Source organism: Myotis brandtii, unplaced genomic scaffold (assembly GCF_000412655.1).
Source record: "Myotis brandtii unplaced genomic scaffold, ASM41265v1 scaffold576, whole genome shotgun sequence".
In the NCBI taxonomy this organism is placed as follows: domain Eukaryota; kingdom Metazoa; phylum Chordata; class Mammalia; order Chiroptera; family Vespertilionidae; genus Myotis; species Myotis brandtii.
The window spans coordinates 1,054,363-1,063,472 of record NW_005370156.1 but is presented as its reverse complement, the minus strand read 5'-3'; the positions used below and the strand labels follow the sequence as shown (position 1 = coordinate 1,063,472).

The window sequence follows — 9,110 nt, the reverse complement described above, 5'->3', positions numbered from 1 at the left end:
AGAGCCTGACTAGCACAGGGCAAAAACTTCTTATGAGGAGTGTCTGGAGAGCAATGGGGAATCCTGGAGTCCATGGGTTAGGTTCTATAGACTCTAGAATCTAGAGGATGACAGAAATTATTTTCTGAGTTTCCTTCTAGTCAGAGTGATCAACAGTCCAACTTCGTCCTGGACTAAGGGGGTTCCCTAGAAGGTGGGACTTTCCAGGCAAACTTGAACGAGTTGGTTATCCTACCTCCAGTATTAGGCTGGATCTCTGCTGGAAACTCCAAGTGGAAGCAAAGCAACTAGAAGTGGCAGGAAGTGGGAAGAGGCAGAAGACCGCCATCCTCTCACCTCCTGGTGGCCAGGGTATCTTGGTAGAGATGAACAGAGCAAGGTAGATGTGGAGCACTTCAGAGACCTCTATGTCCAGGAGCAAATGCAGGGGAGGGCTGAGGGAACACCACCCCTGATGGTCCTGGGACAAACTTTGTAGTGAAGCCTCCCAGAGTAGCATAATTACTGTGTCTGGCTTGTGGTTGGCAACACCCTCCATACACTGGAGTTATTGTACTTGGGGACCTGTCGGCCTCTTGCCACACTGAAGAGAAGCCCTGTGGAACCCTCGTGCTAAGCAGAACGGTCAAGGTGGGTAGAATGTACCAGGAGCATCTGGCTAACTGCTGAATGTTGCAATGCGTGACTGAGCCTCCTTCCTTCACTACACTCCCTAGATTACTGCACCCAGCCCATGCTCTGAATGGCAGAGGCATGTTGATGTTGCCCAGGTTTTTGCCGCCAGCTCAGATCTCTCTCCTAAGCTGAACTCATACATCCAGCTGTGCGCCTAATTGCCACTTTGATGTCTAACAGGCATCTTAAACCAATACAGAGCTCCTGATTGGATGCCCTATTCTAACCCTGTTCCTCTGCATTGATAAGGAAAATAAAGAATGACTACAGGAAATTACAAATCCCAAGTGTTACCAAAGCACTTCATATTTGGAGCCCACCAGGAGGTGGTCTGTTGTTTTTGTATTATATTTTATCGTGGTAAGAACATTTAATATGAAATCTACACTCATCAAATTTTTATTCTTTTTTTTAGGGGAGGGGGCGGGGAAGGCCAGAGGAGGGGTCCCAAGGAGAGGGCTTGGTCTCCATAAGCACCAGCTGGAGAGTGTGCACCTGGGATGGGGGGAGGTGGGGGAGAGATCTCATCAAATTTTTAAATGTATAGTACATTATTGTTGATTACAGGCATGATGTACAACAGATCGCTAGAGCTTTTTCATCTTGACTAAAGCTATCCTTGTTAATTAGTAATTTCTCCCTTCCCCCAGACCCTGGCAACCACCATTCCACTCTATGATGCTATGAACTTGACAAATTTAGATACCTCATTTAAGTAGAATTATGGAGTATTTGTTTTTCTGTGACTGGCTTATTTTACTTATGCATAATGTCCTCAAGGTTCATCCATATATTGCACATTTCAGAATGTCCTGTCTTTTAAAAGCTGGATAATATTCCATTATGTGTATATACCACATTGTTGTTATTAATTCATGTGCTGATGGACGTTTAGATTATTTCCACATTGCAGCGATCATGAACAGTGCTGCAGTGAGCATAGGATTTGGGCTACGACCCAGGTAAGACCTGAAGCCCTCAATGATTTAGTGATGCATATTGATCATAATTTGCCATCAAATGCATCAATGACTCACCTCACACCTTTCATAGTCTTTGTTACTTAATTGGGCAGGAAAGATCAATGGCTATCATTGTACCATTAATAGTAGTTATCATAGTTATTACGTTAAGATGAGCTAAGGTAACATTATAAGAAAACATCCATGTGTGTTATATCACTGCAGGGACTGGCTACTAGACTGTAACTGCACTGAGTATGATTTCCCCTAAGGAAAATCTGTACAGAGTAGCAATATTTCTAAATTTAAACTTTAAGGTATTTTTAGAAGAAGCATGTTATGTATATGCTGAAATTTCCCAAGATTCAGTCTACGTTTCATTATCACTGCTTCCTGTGCCTTCAACATTGCATAAAGAAAAGTATCCCCTCCACTAAGGGACATGAGATAGAGTGGGAACTTATTTTTCAAAATGCACTACCTAGATTGTTGGTAAGACAAGCATTTGTTTTGCATGTTGACATGTTTTCGACAGGCAGTGTTTACCCAACGGGTTGCATCTCCAGGAGTGGAGAGCTCAGGGCTTCCTTAGTGTCAGGAAAAGCTGGAGCTCCTCAGTCCCAGCTTAAAGTAACTCCAGTGCCCGCAAATAAATGATTTGTTCCTCTACTAGAGAAACATTCCACCCGTGGGCTTTGCTTTCTGGTATTTTGGTAACTGTAGTATTTAATTATTAAAGAGGTTAAGATGACTCCGGCCAAGTATATTGAGTCTCCAAAATCTCAACTGTGATGTGATTAAAAGAACATGACCACTCTCATATTCGTCATTTATCCACAGACAGTGAAGAAAGGGTTCTGAAGGGTCAACCTCACAGTAGCACATCATGTGGTTTCCTATTCACAGAGGCACCTATCAATGAAGGGGTGGTCAGTGCAGCTTCCTGGAGGAACTGACCTTTAAGCTGAGACCTGAAGGAAGAGAGGAATGGGCCAGGCAAAAGGAGGCTGGAGGTGGAGGGGAGACAGGCATGGTTAGGCACAGGGAGCAGCCGCCTTAGGGATAGATCTTATTAAGCAGCATTCTTGTCACCTTTCTTCTTCCCTCTTCCTCCTACTCGCCCTTCCTTGCCTCCCCAAAATTAATAAGTAACACTTGTTTCCTTCCTTTGGTTTTCTGAATGCTTTCACATATGTCTCCTATCTTTGTGCCTACAACAATCCCAAGAGCTATGTAGATAGCTCTTATTATCTTAGCTCCATTTTTACAAGTGAGAGCTTAAGTGGCTTGCTCATATCCACACAGCAGGCAGAAAAAAGCCTGAACTCAAACCCAGACGTTCTTACTCTGCACCCCCTGCACATCCACTGAGTGGCAATGGGGAACCCAACTAGGACCCTCGCTGGCCTCCCTCACAGAGTTTTGTGGTGGGATTTCCAAGGCCGAGAGTGGTGGGGGAATGAAGATCTTTTGCCTTTCTGTGTGAATCCAGCAAAAGGAACAGACTCTAAGGAAGCAGAAAGGGCCCTGAGCAGTGCTCCAGTGCATCCTGTGTTTGGGCAGAAACACAGTTAAGGGGCAGCAAACCCACAAAGATCCTGGCCATCTGGCATCATGGAAGACAAATCCCATTTAACAACCCACGGCAAAAGCACGTCTTCCTTGTGCCCTGTTGAATTTTGAAACCCAATAAGTTTTTTTTCCAATTTTCCAAAATTTACAAAATGAGCAGCTTTGAATATGAAACTGACACCTTCCTAATAACATGGTTTTTATTCTTCTCGATATGTTGGTTTGACGGTTTTTTGTTAAAGGCTTGCAAAGCTCTCTTAGTTTGGGTTTCCCTGAGTGCAGGTATGAGCAGTTTGAAAGGAAATCTCAAGAATTAGCAGTAAGAGGGCAAATCAGTGAGACAAAAGGAAGAACAGTTGAAAAGGCTTATTACTGAGCTGATTACTGCTGTGGCAAAGGGGCTCCGTCTCACAAGGGGCACTCTAAGGAGCCGTGTAGAATGTCCCCCAGGCTGGAGGCTGGGGACTCCCCACTGACTCAAACCCCCACTGGTGAGGGTTGCCCCTAAGGGTGTTAACTTTCCTACATCAGGGTCAGGAGGCTGCTGGGGAAATTCTGGAGGAATTTCTGTGCTCAGGTGAGTTTCTGGCCATGTGCAGGTGCTGTCTCCATAGCTGCATTGAAGCCAAATGGGACACGGGGATATGGCATGGGCACAACAAGCATTGCCACAGGAAGTCAAGGCTCTGGGATGTGGGGACAGAAGACACGCATTAGGTCCTGGGCCTTATACTTCTTAGGCTGACTTATTCAATCAGAAGTAAACCATAGGCTGTGAGCATCAATTTATCAGGGAGAGAGAGAGAGAGAGAGAGAAGAGCCCCAGCCTTATTCATGCCACAGGACTGTTGCTAGGATCCAGTAGGATAATGTGAGGAGCTATGAAGTGTTGGGCAAATGCTATTCATTATGTTGACCACTTAAGGTCCCTTCTGGGACTCCATTATTTACTCTGAGTCTGTGAGCATGGAACACTGTGAGGCTGCGAAGGTTACTGATGAAGACTCAACCCCACCCCCTGACAGCTTCTCTGAGTGCCTGAGTAGCAGGGCAGATGTGGCATTGGTTTCATCTGCTTTGCACAGCATTCATTCCCTCTCCACTCTGTCATTCGCAGTAGGCCTGTGCCATTAGCAGGACCCTTTCAAATTGCCTTTAAGCTCAGGGTCTCTAACAGGACAGGCAGCTGCAAGCCCCACTCCCCCCATTCAGGTAACATGCTGGCCCTTCTGGAGTTCTGTCTTAGAACCTCTTTCCCAGCAATTTACAGTAAAAATAAGGAGTCATCCATCCTAACATCTGTTGCAAGCTTACCATGTGCCAGGCACTATACTAAGTGCTTTATATACCATGTGTCATCTAATCTCATAATTATATATGGTATGTATGTAATATATAATGATTATCCCAGATTCATAGGAGAAATGGGAGCTAATCTAGATTAAATAACTTGCCTAAAGGCTCAGCAGTAAGTGGTGGTGACAATAAATGAGTCCAGGCCTGATCCCAGAGCCAGAGTCCTGAAGCAATGGGTGATATTCCACCCAGAAATCAGATCATCACCCACTTTATTTCTTCCGTAGGAAAATAGTAATAGACTCTGACCCATCACTTCTCCAAAGGACCTTTTAATTTGTTTCTTTTCTCTCTTCTTTTTAAAGTGCAACCCCCCCCCCCGTATTGATTTATTTCTACTCTTCCTCTTGGTGACCTATAAAAGTCTCTTCTAAATGCAATTCTAATGTTGAGAACGCAGAAGGGCAGGTACGATATTTCACCCTGAAGCTACTGTCATTTTAATTACCTGGCACATCCACAGAAAAATGTCCCGGAGACACTTCCTTATCTTTTCCTTGGTGGTAACATAGCTGGATCATTTTAAGGGTTGAAACCTCTGAATCAGGAATGTTGTTTAGGTTGTGTCATACTACAGGGATTAGTGCATTTACTGAACCACCTCAATTTGCTCTAATTAAAAATAGCTTTTTAATTGGTTAAAAAAAGATCTTGCTGAGAATTGTTTCTTTAAAACTAGGAAAGGCAGGGTGGGGTCAGGTCGGTTTCTATTGACTAACTACAGCTAACTATTCAAACCACATGAGTCCCAGCCCAACTGCTGAGATTGCACAGATTGGCCAAGTAGATAGATAATATGCAAGATTGTGGGGGGGGGGGGGGGGGGGTGAGGAGGGGAGGAGTTGATGCTACTCCAAGCATTTGCTCAACTCAGAGTGGAATGATTTTCAGAAACACCCGCTTGGGCTCTGATAACGTTGGCCTACTCTATTCCATGAACAGTGGTGACATTTTGTGCTGAAATAGATGTAATACCTTTTAAAGAGGAACTAGTCTTAATAGGGTCCTTTGTATCTCAGAAAGTGAATTACATCATGACATATTTGGTGAACTGCCAATCAAGTCACGCATTGATTTAGAGAATGCTCTAAGTGTGTGCTCACTTGGGCTGTACATTGATAATACATGGTACGATGCTGACTGTTACTAGAATTACAATCCCAGTACTGATAGAGCGATGACATTGTCCTTATTTCTTGCCCACTCCATCTTCCCTTCCCTTCCAAGCTGCCCCCATCAGAGGCGGAGTGGTCACACAGTAGACTTAACGTTGTCACACAACTGAAACGCCACGTTGGAAGTTTTAGTCAGAAATCACATAGGCAGGAATGAGATAGCAGCTGCGAGGCAACTATTTCTGATTTCCCAGACCTCCCCCCCGCCCCCCCGATGTTTTCCTCTCTGTGTGTGCACGACATTTCATCATGTGGCACACTACATGTCTGTGTCAGGCCTTTCCCTAAACAGGACTGCTGGTGTGTGATGATAAATAGTGCCATGATCTTCAGTGATTCCCACCCCTCCACATGTTGGCAAAGGTCGCCTAGCAACTGTTGTTAGGGGCAACACCAGCATGTTTAGTTTAATTCAGTGTAACAGGACAGTTTGGGTCTCCTGGTTGAGGTTCAAGTTTATTCCCTGGAGATTAAGCCCCCCTGCCCCCCACAAGTCCACACCAGTTATAACCCTCCTTGCACTTGCATAAGGTTTCACCATTATTATTAAATTTGCCCATTTAACAGGATCCAAAGGGTCATTCTGAGCATATCACACCTTCCACACAGGCGATAGGAAAGGGTTCCTATCTGGCTGTTACAAGGAGGTCACAGCTTGGCCTCATTCCCTTCCCTGCTTAATATTCACAACACTAACTTCAAATGGTTTCTAAACTATGAAGCCTGGTATAAAAATAAAAAGTAAAAAGATGAGAAAAAACTATTTTATTAAGCCCCTGCTGGGATAGTTTTCTCTTTAATGGACAAAATCCCGGCACAATTTTGCATTCAGATACATCAACCCACCAGTGGAATCACACCGAAAATGTCTGTGCGTGTGGATTACACCACCCCCTGCTGACTGATCCTCTTAACAGCTCAGCACTTTGCACATGAAGAGGCAGTTCCCCCAATCCTGTTGGCAATTAATTCAGTCCACCTAGGCTTCTGCTGCTTAATGAGAGTAGAAAATCTCCCACCAGAATGTAGGACTTTCCAGGTGATCATAAAACAGCCCATATTAAAAATAGCCTATAATAAAATAGCCAGCTAATGTAAAATTTAATTCCATGTCACCATATTTATAAAAAAGCCAGTCAGTCTCCATTCAGAGAAAAAAAGAATGCATTCTAAAAAGCTCGACTTTGATGTAAGTTCTTTATATTAAACCACGCAATAGTGAAGCAGTTGGAACTATCTGAAACTGTTATTTAAAATAGCTACTAGAACCTCTTTGCTATTGTCAGCATTTTGAGTATAACCTTGTATTCAGTTGAGGCTGATTATTCAATAATAATTAAGATTCCTATTTAGCATAAAAGAGATTTCAATAATGAGTTTATTTTTAATTATTGGTTTAAAAAAGGCTTCCATTCTTAAAGAGCAGAAGTACAGAAATGGCAATGATTTGAAGGACACCATGAATTGAGATACTTGTGTTCAGAGTTTATATAATTTACATTCAAATTATTTACTAGCCAGCATGGATTTTCACAGTGATTCTAATCCCCTTCTACAGAGTATTGGAGGGGAATTTATTTTTCCCCTTTAAAAAAGCCACTGAGCATTAAACAGAGGTGATGTCAGGAACAGAGATGACAAAATAAAATAAGAGTAAGCAGCAGCAGAACTGTCACTCATGTGCATCGCTGTCTGGAAGGTTGGGAAGATGGTTTCCTGAGTGCTCCACGACCATATAGGAAGAGCAAAGCCACAGTCAGGCTATCTTTCATTTTCCTAAGCTTGTGTCACCACCAAGCTGCTTTCATGGGAATGCCAAGCACACAGGGCAGAGGGCACTGCTGTTGCTGACGGTGCTGGTGGAGGACAGTCTGACTGCAGAAGTGACTGTGGGAGAACTTGTCACTGTTATCTCTGCTCTGTGACCTGAAGCATGTGTACCTCTCCTCACAGGCTAAGCACTCAATCCTAGGAAACTGAAACTCCTTCAGGTTTGGGACCTAAGAAATGTGGAAAAAATCACCATTTCAAAAGCAAAAGGAATTAGATTATGTTGAAAAAAATGTGAAAACTCCACTGACAGGATATTAATGACCATCTGGAGTCATGGACAAGAGAGAGGAGAACATTGCACATTTAACTATATTCCCCAAGTGTTTTTCCCCAATATGGTAGCATGTAGTCAGATACAGCCAGTACACCTCAAAGTCAGACGCTAACTAAAACATCAAACACATTTCTCAAATTAATTTTATTCCCACAAATCTCTAAGGGGCAGCATTTCTATATTAGGTTTTGCAGATATTTCTTACACGTCGTTGCTCAGGATGTTGAAGAAATTCAGTGATAGATAGCCCAAAGGTATAGGTAGTATATTAATGGTAATAGAAAAATGACAAAAGTCCAATAAAGAAATACAAAGGATAACTTCTGTGCTCACATACTCTTTGTGAGGATTTAAAGTATAACCTGCGGCTCTAGCACATGACCTCTGAACAAAATTATAAAGTAAAACAAGGATAAGGAGGCAATAAATGCCAAATTAAGTCATGATAGATGGGATGCAAGGGGGACCCTGTCCTTTGTGAAATAATGTGAAAGAAGCAACTGATACTCCACGCTCTTCATGGGGAGGTCAGCCAGGGGGTAAAGAGTAAAAGGGACACTGCTGGTCAGAATGTAAAGTGGTGCCGTTGCTATAGGAAACAATATGGCAGTTCCTCAAAAAATTCTTAATAGGACTCCCATAAGCTCCAGCAAGTCCACTTTTGGATATACACCCAAAAGAATCGAAAGCAAGGACTTGGACAGATATTTGCACACTCGTATTCCAAAAAGCATTATTCACAACAGTCAAAAGGTGGAAGCAACTTAAGTGTTCCTTGATGAATGAGTGGATAAAACCAATGTGGTCTATACACACAATGGAATATTATTCAGTTTTACAAAGGAAGGTAATTCTGATACATGCTACAAAATAGGTGGCCCTTGAAGAAATTATGTTAAGTGAAATAAACCAGTCACTCAAGGTCTAATACTATGTAATCCCACCTGAATGATGCATCTAGAGTGGCCAAATCCATACAGACAGAAAGTAGAACGGTGATTGCCAGGGGGAGGGGAAATATGGAGTTATTATAATAGGCATGGCATGTCAGTTTGGGAAGATGAAAAAAGTTCTAGAGATGGATGGTGGTAATAGTTGCACAACAATGTGAATGTACTTAATGCCACTAAACTAAACTCTTAAAAATGGTTAAAGTGGTAAGTTTTATGTTATGAGCATTTACCACAATTTTTTATTTTTTTTCTTTATTCATTAATGTATTACATATGTGTCCTTATCCCCCCCCCATTGCCCTCCACCCCC

At 42.7% G+C, this 9,110-nt stretch overlaps 1 protein-coding gene and 1 long non-coding RNA gene across 3 annotated transcripts in view; both read right to left on the bottom strand.

Moving 5' to 3' along the window:
• Positions 1–9,110, bottom strand: part of FRMD4A (FERM domain containing 4A) — a 608,042-nt gene that overhangs the window by 531,415 nt on the left and 67,517 nt on the right. The gene's annotated exons all lie outside the window — the stretch shown is intronic.
• Positions 1,413–8,573, bottom strand: LOC106728249. Its single transcript, XR_001364530.1, has 3 exons — positions 8,483–8,573; positions 7,004–7,009; positions 1,413–1,425 (listed from the first exon to the last, which is right to left on the bottom strand). It is a non-coding gene; the product is annotated as an uncharacterized LOC106728249 (long non-coding RNA).